Source organism: Sphaerodactylus townsendi, linkage group LG05, assembly GCF_021028975.2.
Source record: "Sphaerodactylus townsendi isolate TG3544 linkage group LG05, MPM_Stown_v2.3, whole genome shotgun sequence".
Classification (NCBI taxonomy): Eukaryota; Metazoa; Chordata; class Lepidosauria; order Squamata; family Sphaerodactylidae; genus Sphaerodactylus; species Sphaerodactylus townsendi.
In genome coordinates, this window is record NC_059429.1 from 84,009,502 (window position 1) to 84,022,092 (window position 12,591).

At 41.3% G+C, this 12,591-nt stretch overlaps 1 protein-coding gene across 5 annotated transcripts in view; it reads right to left on the reverse strand.

The window, feature by feature from the left end:
* USP49 (ubiquitin specific peptidase 49) overlaps positions 1-7,237 on the reverse strand; it is a 67,005-nt gene extending 59,768 nt beyond the window's left edge. For 2 of the 5 annotated variants that reach the window (XM_048496170.1, XM_048496169.1), the window contains exon 1: positions 6,516-6,958. The gene's annotated coding sequence lies outside the window, so the exon portion shown is untranslated. The other 3 variants (XM_048496167.1, XM_048496168.1, XM_048496171.1) reach the window with 3 other exon arrangements.
* Positions 7,238-12,591: the final 5,354 nt, after the last annotated feature.

Sequence of the window (12,591 nt, forward strand, 5' to 3'; positions counted from 1 at the left end):
TAGATTATCATTGTTTAAGATGATGGTACTACCGAAGATGGTATACTTGTTTCAGTGGTTTCCGTTCATAACTTTGAATAAAGTATTTGCTGAGTAGTCTAAACAGATAACAAAGTTTATTTGGGGTGGTAAAATGAAGAGGGTGAAATATTTGCACCTTATAGATGAAAAAAAGAGAGGTGGACTCAGTCTTCCAGATCTTTAGTCCTATCATGATTCGGCGGCATTGATGTGGGTAAAAACATGGATACAATTAAAGGAAGAATCTCTGTTAACACTAGAAGGTTTAAGATTAAAATGGGTTAGCATTACTATTTGTGGTCAAGCACAGACAAACATAAGAGGAATTATAAAGATATCTCCAAACATTTCATCAGAAGGGAACTGTTTAAAACATGGATGAAATATAGAAGAATTTTAAATACAAAAGTACCTGTATGGGTTTCAAGAATGGAGGCGCTTCAGTTACAGGATAATAACAAAAGGGAGAAATTGGCCAAGGTATAGAGATCTGATGGAAGTTGACAGAGGAATTATAAAACTAAAGAAGAGAGATCAAGTACAGTGGGAGGGAAATATTTGCCAATTGGATAATTATAATAAACCACACAGTTTTATGGAAAAGGACTTAAGTCAACTGGAGAATTTCAAACACATGGAATGAATTTGATTGAATGTTGATGATTGATAATACAAAGAGAATTAGTAAAATTTATAAAGTCCTTCTTGAACAAAAAACAGAACAAGAAACTGAGCAAGATAATGTGATTAAGTGGGCACAGGATTATGGAGAAACCATACTGCTAAAGACCTGGTCTAAATACTGGACATGCGTATATAAGTATACTCAGAACACTGACTTGTGGGAAAACCACCTTAAATTACCCAACATACTTACAATTAGAATTGGGAACAATGGAGTAGGTACATTAGAGAAAATACGGGAATTTACATTTTAGTCATGGCTTTCTAGAAAACTATGATAATATAAGAGGGAGATTGATTGTAATACTCAATGATAGGATAACGTTAATAATGTTTATAAATATGAGATAATTTGTTAAAAATGATACTATAAAGAACTTTATTTACTCTTTTAGTATGCTGAGGTAACATAAGGATAGATATGAAATGGTAGGACGATAAGATGAGAAATAATCTTAACTGAATATTTGGTTCTGTTTTCTAAGTTGCCTTTAGTTAAACATTAGGACTAATGAAATAGATTCAAGAAATATTAATGTATATCTTGTACAGTTGTCTTACTGTGTTTACATATGAATGATTACAATGTTATATCAAAAAATGCAATAAAGAAAAACATTTTTTAAAAACCACAATGGCAGCCATGTTTTTTAAATAAATTCCTCACACAGCAAGCTTCATGCTTCCTCTACAGTTTAGAGTCAACAATGATCAACATTCATGACCATATAATTTCAGATGTTTACTGGAACATATAAGACAACTCAAAAGTTGCAGATGGAATTTAATAGGATGGTGTTGGGACAGTCATCAAGACCACACTGCATCAGCATTGAGAGATCTGAGATGGTTTCCTAGTCATAAAGACAATCTTTTGTACTAAGCAGGTTTCTGATGGCCTGCATGGGCGCTAGAGATTCAACATATGCCTTGGGCAGACCATTACCTCCCGAAGGCTCAGTTAAAGATAACGGTCTTATCCTACATGAGCCTAATTAGGATATGTCACCCCTGGAGACTGATAGAAGCCATGAGATACCAAGCCCTGTCAACAGCCAGAGGCCAAACTACACAAGACTTTTGTTTAACTAATCAGGTGTGGGTTCTATAAACCCAACTTCCTAGCAGCCATACAACAGCTACAGGAAAAGTCTATTAGGGCCCAATTTAGGCAAGGACTGCTTGGTCTCCCTGAGTGCTGTCAACAAAATTCTGGATCCTGTAAAGATCTCTACTTATAACTTAGACCTTTGTCAGTCAAGGTTGTTGAAATGTTGCAAGGAATCATTTTCTGCTCTATTATGCAAAATGCTTACTACCTACTTAGCTGTGGAGTTTTTCAAGCACTGAGCAAGTAATGATGAGACCACTATTTTAACAGCCTTTGCAGGCTTTTCAAACCCTGGCCAACTATAGGCCACTTTCTAAGAAACTGCAGCTGAAGAGCTCCAGCAGTACCTTGCTGACATTTCTGCTCTTGACTCATTTCATTCTAGCTTCAGACCTGACTTCAGGGCAGAAATGGTTCTAATTATTCCTACTGGTGATCTTTAAAATACTTCTATGCTGCCTCTTCAGAGTTCTATTGTAGGAGGCTTACAATTAAAAGCACAAGCAGGATACATTTATTTGAAGCCTCTTAACTGGAGATCATTTGCTGCTGCTAAGGTGTTTAAAATGTTATTTTGGAATTACAATGTGGCAGAGATGTTTTGTGTCTTTTTAAACCAACCAAATACAGAAGTAGCTGTAGGAGACAAATTGCCTATGATATAGGATTTTTCATGGGTAGTACCACAAGGTTTCCCTTAATGAGATCATCTGGAATTGGCTGTCACCAGAATGCAAATGATATCCATCTATATTTCTCATTAAATAAGCCTCTGAATGCTGCAGTCTTTGTCCAGGGCTAGTACCCAACTGCCTTGACCATAACTGAAGAGCAAAGTGAAACTGAAATCTGACAAGATGGAAGCAATGCTGATCAGTAAGGCATCTGTGCTCGATGGAACTATGGTGTTTAATCTGGATGGGATCCTGGTATCTAATACTATTTGTTAGGGACTCCAAAGTCTTGTTAAACTTCATTCTTTCACTAGAGAAACAGGAGACTAAGGATATGGTTTCCAGGTGCATCCAGCACAACTCTCTCCCCCTCTATGGAGACCATGGATCTTCCCATGCTGGCTACAGCTTCCATAACATGCTGCCTGCCACATGAGGCTTTGACAGTACTTGAAAAACCTTCAATTGGTACAGAATGTGGCAATCCATATAACATCAGATGTTAACCAGAAGGAGCATATTATTCCAATTTTAAAATCTATCACCTTGTTTCTGGGTCTAGTTTAAGGTTCTGGTGCTTAATTTTAAGGCCCATCATGGCTGAAGGCATAAAGGACAACTTAACTCTGTATGAGCAGGGGTCCCCAAACTACGGCCTGGGGGCCAAATGTGGCCCCCTGAAGGCATTTATCCGGCCCGCCAGGCATGGCGGCAATGGCTCCATTCATGTGCAGTGGGGGCTCGAGGGAGAGGAGGAACTGGCCCCAACGGCTGTTGATTGCAGTTACATGATGGCACCCCCAAATCTCCACGAATTTTCTGACCCAGAGTTGGAAACCTTAATGTGGCAACGCCTGCTCCGCCCTTCCCTCTCAGCTACTCCATGTGTTGCTCTCAGGCTTTCTGTTCCGCCTCACTCCCATTGGCATCAGCCAGGCTGGCGAATCGCTCGCTGGCTGCTAGGGAGGAAAGAACCCAGGAAGATACCTGATCCTGGGTTAGATGGAATGCTTCATTGGGAAAGTTCTTTTTTTTTTTTTTTACAGGGGAAGGTATTCCACAGCCTCCCCAACAATATTTGGAGCCCACCCTGTACTTGACATACTTTGGTCACTGTTCTAAAAATAGACCATGACAGAAAGGCTGAAAGGTGAAATCAAACATTTTACAATCATTTGTGCATAGGAATTTGTTCATAGTTTTTTTTTAGTCCAGCCCTCCAACAGTCTGAGGGACAGTGAACTGGCCCCGTTTAAAAAGTTTGGGGACCCCTGCTGTATGAGCCTGCATGACTACTCCACTCAGCACAGCAACATTGGTTGTCCTCCCCCTGCCCTGCTCCTGACCAAGATAGGCAGTAGTCCCTGCTCAATTACTGGCCTTTTCAGCAACTGATCCAATCCTCTGGAATGGTATTCTAGAGAAACCCAGCAAAACTTCATCTCTGATCCAGTTTTGTAATGAGTGTGGGACTGAATTTTTTTAAAAGGGGTGTTGGGACCTTTGACGGTGGAGATGTCTCAGTGATATTAAGGGCAGCAGCCTCCTAAATGAGCATTATAATTTTTACTGTCTATCCTGTTTTAATGCTATTTATAGTGTGGTTTTTCCCCCCAGTTTTTTTTAACTCGCCCCAAGTCCCAGTTATTTGGGCAGATGGCTGGCATGTAATTTTTCAAAAGATAAATATTCCTTATGCTGGGACTGTTTCCTGATAATGCCTTCTTAGTCCCTCAAATAAGGACAAAAACATATAGAAGCATTCTCAGTTCTTATAGCCCATTTCCGGAACACTAGTTATGTGGATGTTCGTCAATGTCCCAGGTAGGTATTCAGGAAGCAATGAAATATATTTAAGTAGGCTTTTAAAAGCTAAGAAAGGACTAAAATAATCCTAGATGCTGGTCAAATATAGGAAATGGTTATGTTTTTTCATACTAGGATAAAAGACTGCAATTTTAAATATACATTAACTAATGAAAGTCAGAGGGAAATGAAATAAAGGGTTCCTTTTAACTGATTAATTAAATCTAGTCTTGTCTTTATCCCTTGTCAACAACAGTGAATGTGCAGATATTGAAGTGCTCTATTCAATTTTCTTTCTGAAATGTGATTTTCTCCATCAATTGCAGTCACCCAAAGACAACCAATCCCTGAAAAAACCCGAGAGAGCATCAGAAATTTACCAGATTGATAGTTGCCATATATATGTCTGTAGGATAAGACTAAAAAAATTTAAAAAGTTTTGCCTTCATATGCAATAACTACAGATAACTGCATCAGTTATTAGACAGCAGATTAATATTTTTAAAGAGACATTTATTTCCCATGTCTATAGTTACCAATAAAATAGTACGAAATCTTGATTCTGCCAAGCCTGGTAAATGGCTAGAACTATTTTGAAATATGCACTGTATTATCAGAAACAATGTTCTTCCAGATGTCACCTAATAATTAAGGCATTTTTGGATCCTGTATAGCTTTTAGGCGGGGCATTTACTTTTCAAATCATTAGATTTAAGATTCTGTGCACATGTACCACCAACCCAACTCAATTTCGTCAAATTAATGTTGGGACCTACATGTATTTTTTTGTTTTTAAAAAAACTTTGGAGCATTCAATTCAAACTTGTTTTACACAGAAAAAATGACACTACTACTTTTGCTTCCTTACACTGCAATTTAGTTTTAAACGTGATCAACAACAATTAAAATAAAATTTGGCTTCTAAAGGCTAAGGGAAACACAGAAATAGGCAGAGATACCCAACTTGGTCTCTCTTTTATTATCTTCTGCATCGTTTAAAGAAACAATGAGTTTAGAATTAAACTTAGCCCCTCTGCTTTTTCAGCTGCCAATGTTGGGGGTGTGCGTGAAAACTTCATACCAAGTAAACAAAAGACTCTTTCTTCCTTCTTAGTAAAGAATCAGAGATCTACCAAGCTCTTAAATAGCTAGAACCCAGCATCATCCCTTTACATTCATTCTCCAGAAGACCGCAAAAGGCCCACTCATGCAATATGCTACCGAGTCAAGATATACTCATTCAACAAAAAAACCCCTAATCCATTTATGAGGGTGGGAGGACAGTATCATTTCTGTCACATGAGCGGAAGCATTTTAAGAAACATGCTTGCTAAAGTATATAATACTTTTTTAAACTTTCATGTAATAAGGGATACAACATTTAAAATCAGAGCATTAGATCAGCAGTACTGTGTAAAAAAAAATCATTACCATCCCATTCTTTTTACATATGAGGGAAGTGTAACTGCACTGCCTTCCACAGCATAATTGTTGTATGACAAACAGAATTTGCAGAGGAGTTATTGCAAAAGTAGAACATAGTTTGTAAGGCTAAGTGTCCTCATTTGCATCAACACTCGGGTCACCCAAGTTCTATATGATTCTGCCTCTCAAACAACTTTACAAGCACTGCTACAGTCATACAAGCAACAGCAACAAGTTCCACAGTACTGGGTAAAACTCTTTTGTCAAGCCATATTCACACTAAAGCATTTAATCTGGAGTAGAAGAGAGGAAATGTTACAAGATTAAGCGATAAAAGACCAATGATTAGTAGTACAATAATCTGAAGGGGGGAAAGAAGTTAGTAACATCACACTGGAAATAAGCTACTGAAGCATCTTACTTCAGGCAAACAAAGAACTACATGCAGCTTAGCAACATCAATATGCACTATCCTGCTGCTCATCACTTTCTGAGTTATCTTCCGCGTTGCCCCCCCAAGAATGCAATATTCCTGTTTACAGTCCTAGCTCCACTCTGGCTACCTCGGAGTACTTCTTCCAAGTCTTTTGCTGCTTTTCAGTCATGGAGGACCCTATTCATTTCACTATCACTCATGCTCAAACAGCCCCTTGTTCGGTAACTATACTACACACCTCCAGTTCTTAGTTCCTCCTCCCTTAGCTTTATTTCATACATTGTTCCCATCTAGCTGTTGAAAACGACAACACCCCTCACTTTCCCCCTACAGAGCCCCTCGGGCTCCCAACACTAACCCTGCGAATTTGACACGCCCCTGGTTCCTCAGAAGAGTAGGACACGACCCCAAACCTCTTTTCATCCAAACGAGAGGGAAGTCTGTTGTTAAGCATTTAAAGCCCAATTGCTGCCTGGTGTCTTCGCCTGTTCAGCACAGGCAGCGTCCTCTCAACTCTCCACATTTTGAGTTGGTGGGGTTGATGCTCACCAACCCTCACACGGAGCAACCGGTCTCTCACAAGGGGTCAACGCCCCCCCCCCTCACATTTCACGAAACCAACCTCCCATATCATTTACTGCAAGAAGTTGGAGGGAGGGGGAGAGAGTAAGATTCTTCCTCTAGCCCTTCACTGTTTCAAGAGGGGGGTCGAGACCTCTTCCCCTCTGTGGGTCTGGCCAGCTGAGATTCCCTCCAAGCCAGAAGGCAGGGCTTAAGCCACCACAGCCCCACACCTCCAGTTTGGAGTATAAGCCCCCAAGGGGTGGAGCACCCTCGAACCTCCCACCCCAATTCGGGGGGTCAAGACCCCCCTTCGCTGGGTCGCACGTGAGACCCCCCCACTGGAACCCAGTAATGGGTCTCTCCCTTCCCCCCGTTTAGGGTCTGAGCCCCAAGGGGATAAAGCTCCCTCCTCCCTCCGGCCCCTTTATTTACCGCCATCATCAGCACGCGCGAGCTGTCACCAAGCGCGAGACACCCCAACCGGTGCCTGACACGCCCCCTCTCTGGAATTGGCTGGCGATCTCTCCCCGCCCCACACTACCATTGGTCGGATCACATGTCACACATTCTTTCTTTCCCGCCCCCGGTTGTTGGCGCCGTACGTCTACTCGCCATCCAACGATCCACTTTACGCCCCCTGCGTAAGATGGCTCCCGCCAGCTTTTCTTTATCAACGCCAAATGCGTAATAGGAAAGAGCGGGAAACATCTCACTGATTCACGCTAGTGACGCGTCGGACGGTGTGTGCGTGCGGAGGGGGGGTTTCTTTCTGCAGATCCTCCCCAAACAGCTTGTTCTATCAGCATAGCTAGAAAGCACGAACTCTGCCGCTGGTGAACGAAATGCTAATTTACGGCACTTGCGGAGGGGGAGCGCCTGAGCGGTGAAAGACAAGGAGCGTTCCTCCTACGAGGAGGCGGGGAATACGATGGCTCCGCCCAACAGCTGTGACATCCGCAGGCTTTGTGAATCGCGGGGGGCTAAGTTTGGTTGAGTCACAGGAGGGTAAATAAGGATGTTTCGGAGACAAAGGGACTCTTAAAGGCGCAGTGCCCCATTTCCTTTATCCTCCCCATACCCACCGCTCTAGTGGCTCCGAGCGGGCCCGGGCAGGGTGGTTCAAACCAGGCCTACGGGCTCATGCACAGTCCAAGCCCTGAGACGTCGCCTCGTTGTGAGGGTCACCAGGGAACGGACCCTGACAACGACTGCTGAAGCAGGTTCGCGAGGTCTTGTGCGTGAGCGCACATACACACATACTTGCATACGCGCGCGGGGCTTGTGGAGCAGCACGTGGCACTTTGGAGGCGGTTGTTGTCGGCAGGTTCCTGAGAGGAGGGATGACCAGCTGGGGGACTTATTTTCCATGTGGAGAGACTGAGTATATTTTGCTCCCAAAACATGCCCCTCAGTGCCTAATGCAATTGCTGCCGCTTCCTGACAAATAAGGGATAGTTTCAGAACAGCGTATGTATGAAACCTACCAGAGCAACACGGCTGGAGTAAAATACGAATAGCCGAATCACTTTCTCCAGTGATAAAAAACCTGACTTTCAAGGCAGCCATTATGCTAACGTTTTACAGATGAACCAGAATACTGAACGCCAGGGTCAGCTAATTCCTGCTGAGAATTTCAATCCTACTTCCTTGGAAAGTAAACATAAAGCAAGATCAGCTATTTGGCTGCTTTTCAAAACAGATTAAATATACGTTAATTCTTTTAAAAGAAATGTATGCGCTCAAATTTTTTAAAAAATATATGAATATATGCGCTCAAAACTTCATTGTGCTATAAAATAGAGTAATTTATAGCTAGCGCACAAAGTCCCAGTTATCTGGTCACTCATGCTTCACAACTGAAAGCTTTTTTCCCCAGCTGTTCTTAAAATCCCGAGAAGCCCACCTATAGGGGGTATTTTAAAGTTTCTAGGATTAGAAAACCCCTAAACATAATAGCACACTGAATGTAAGCTCATTCTACAGGAGCCAAATGACGGACATACAGGCATTTACTGACCTAAGAAAATACAGCGAAGTTGGCTAATGAACATTAACATTTATGCTGCTGACATCTCTCTTGCTAAGCCTATGGCTACCTAGTTTACACTACTATAGAGCTTAGCTCCAGCAAGCATCTGCAGTAAGGGAGAATCTCTTTGAATTTTAACAAGGTTTGAATCAAAGCCAAAATACAGCCATATGGAGATTTGTCTGGGTAAGTTTAGCTTCTGTCTATGCTTCACACTGTGCCACAGAAATACACATCTTACCGTGACATGCCTCTAAAGATGCCAGGTATTGATGCAGGCAAAACATTAGGAGCAAAACTACCAAACTACAGCCACACAGCCCGGAACCCACAACAGCCAAACATCTATCTATACTTCTGTACCATCTGTTCATTACTTAGCGGAAAAGTGCATATACCACATTATGGAAGCATTCTTGATATCTAAATTGAACAGTGGCTGGGGAGGGAGGAACAGTCTAGCCACATAGTAGTATTGCCATAGGTAAATCAGATTTAAATTCAAGAAGGGTGAGGGACAAATTGGATTGAGGACAGCTTGTGAGGAAATATTTTGTACTTGGTAGAGAGCCAATCATAATATATACACATGTACCACATGAGATGCAGAGCACAAGTATACAAAATCACTATTTTTCCTAAAAGACTCACACACACGGACCTTTTCCAGTAACGTGTAAACAAACATATTTTATTTACACACAATGACACACTTTATATCAGACAAACATGCTTGACATCTGTGCTGGGATACAAAATGTCTTGTAGGATGTACCCATTCATCTTTCTAATGAGGTTGTGTAGGTGCATAAAGTTTATAAAGACTATTGATCTTCACCCTGTCCCTATGAATTGTGTATACAGTATTTACTCCAGTGCCAAACTAGAGGTGTGTTTTTTCAGGTATGCAATAAAAAGGGGGGGAGGCATCTTACATACTTTTGCATACAAATTACAGTTATGTCTAGTAAAACAAAATGTTGGTGTGTACTTTGGGCGGGGGGGGGGGGGCTTCTACATTAAGGGTTGCCTTCCTTTCAAGGAAACACAAAATATATCTGTACTGCTCAACTCTGATGCCAGGGGAGTTGTAGGAATACAATATATATCTGAACTTAAACTGTAAGGAGCCCTAACTCTAACTTCAGAACATTAAAAAACAAATAAGTTCCCATCAAGCTTTCTGTAAACACCACTTCTGACATCTGCTATGTTGAACCCACCTGAACTCTAAACAGGGCAGCTTGGTAGACAAGACAAAATCAAGCTCTTCCTGCAAGTCAGACCCCAGTCCTAAATACTTGATTTTTCTTATGAAGCTAGAACATTTCTATATAAACAGATTGAGAACTTGTCAGATCTTTCTGGGCTCATATCCAACATACCGAGTCCTAAGTACCCTAATATTGATGCAGACTTAAGAAATGCCCACCTACCAGTAAAATTCGCATTTAATTAATAGGTTCAGCAGCATTGTTTTCAGATCTAATACATAATATTGATACTAATTTTTGTCCTGTGATGTGTAGCTGTTATGTTTCCTAGTTACTGGACTTTGGGTTGGAACCTGCCATTTAATTCTGCCAACTCTGTGCAATCCTAGTTCAAGGATCGTTGCAGCAATTTATGGTGGTTTTGTATTGACACAAGATCATGTAATGTCAGCAGGCAGGCCCTCACACCAGAGCGTAATGCAGGTGCCAGTAGAACAAAATTATAAGCTCCAATTAGTGGATGAAACAGAATTAGTGCAAATATAATTTGATATCAAAACTCATAAATATTTTTAGCATAAAGTATCTATATATCAAATTTTACTATACTCTTTCACCCAAAGGTTATAGGAGATTTGTGAATTCATCCATCATTTCCTGGACCTTCTTTGTTTTAGAATGCTCTGCTTGGGTCTGACCCAAGCAGAGCATTCTAAAACAAAGAAGGTCCAGGTAATGGTGGATGAATTCACAAATCTGTCATCTTTCGGTGAAAAAGAATATACTCTCTTTTTTTACTGAACAGTAGGCCTAATTTATATAGTAATTTCTTTGCCTTTATGTAAATTCTGAATATTAACAAAATTCTTTTTAATCCATCCACATGCACATTACGACAAAACGTTATAAAGCATCTTGTTAGATTCAACTGAATTAGAAGTATAGCTGGCTTGGTGCAGCTCAAAAATATTCCACCTCATTCTGTTAAATAAATGACTTCTGTGTCACACACAGTAGTTACTGGATTGTCAGAGTTTACATTTTGAATTCACACCAGAATCCATATATGGGCAGGAATGAGAAGCAGTTTCTACTGTGTATTGTTCCTTCAGTAAAATTATTTGAAGGGGAAAAGGCTTGATGTTGCCAGTACTGGATTGAAAGGGATAGGATCTCTATAGATAATCATATTCCAGGATGCTGCACATCTCTCCTATATGCAACAGTCATTTGTGTGCAGTCAATACAGGAACACCCCTCTTCCATTAACATTTTTAGCAATAATAGGCTATGCCAGTGGTTCTCAACCTTCCTAATGCCGCGACCCTTTAATACAGTTCCTCATGTTGTGGTGACCTCCAACCCTAACATGTATCCATTTTACAGATGGAGAACACTGATGCAGAGAGGCAGTGGTGGGGTCCAAAAATTTTAGTAACAGGTTCCCATGGTGGTGGGATTCAAACAGTGGCGTAGCGCCAATGGGGCTGGGCGGGGCACAACGGGCGTGTGGGCGGGGTTCCGGGGGTGGGGCATTAATAATTTCTCTTACTGTAAAAAACTCTTACTGTAAAAAAAAGTTCCTAATTTCCAGCTGGTATCTTTCTGTCCATAATTTAAACTCATTATAGCAAGTCTTATCGTCTATTGCCAACAGAAACAACTACTTCTCCTCTAATTGACTGCCTGTCAAATACTTAATACTTTCAAATACTTAATTTTGTTTCTAGAAATCAAAAGTAGGATACTTTCCTTAAACAAGGAACTTTACCATATTTCTAAAACATGTTTTTAAAACAACCCAACAGGGAAAATTATCCCGTTTTCTACCTTCGCTAACCAGCCACATAGGAAGCAACAGGACTTTATGATTTTTGGACCTAATGGAATTTCTAACGGAAAAGCAGACCCAACTAGTAACCCCCACTCAGCACACACAAATAATTAGTAACCCACTCTTGGGAACTGGTGAGAACCTGCTGGATCCCACCTCTGGTCTTAGGCAACCCCTGTGAAAGGGTCGTTCGACCCCCAAAGGGGTCCTGACCCACAGGTTGAGAACCACTGGGCTATGCACTATTTTGTCCTCTAGCCTCCCAGTAGCAAAAGTGGCATGCCCTTTCCTGATCTTTTTACTTCCCCACTATATATACCTTAACCAACACTGTCAGTGCAGAGATGCTCCTGTGTGGGGCTTAAAATGCAATATTATTTGCCATGTATGGCTAATGTTGCTGGCTTTAAGAAATCATATCTTATACCCAGCAAAAGTTATAATTTGTTTTTATTTTCCTTTTATATTGCATTACTCTGCTGTTGTTCCAACTGATAATAATACTGCTTTTGTACCTTTTTAGCATTCTTTCTTTCCCAATGATACGGCTGGCCTCCACACGGACCAGGGCTTTTACGGCCCTGGCCCCAGCCTGGTGAAACACTCTTCCTCCAGCTGTCCGGGCCCTGCAGGACCTTGATGAATTCCGCAGGGCTTTTAAGACAGAGTTGTTCCACCGGGCCTTTGGAGTAACCAGCCGTTGATGGTGCCCCCCCCCTCCCCCCTCCTATCTTTGTTTGTTTACATCTTTTATTGATGGAGTCAGCAGTCTTCCCATTTAGGGAGGGTTTTA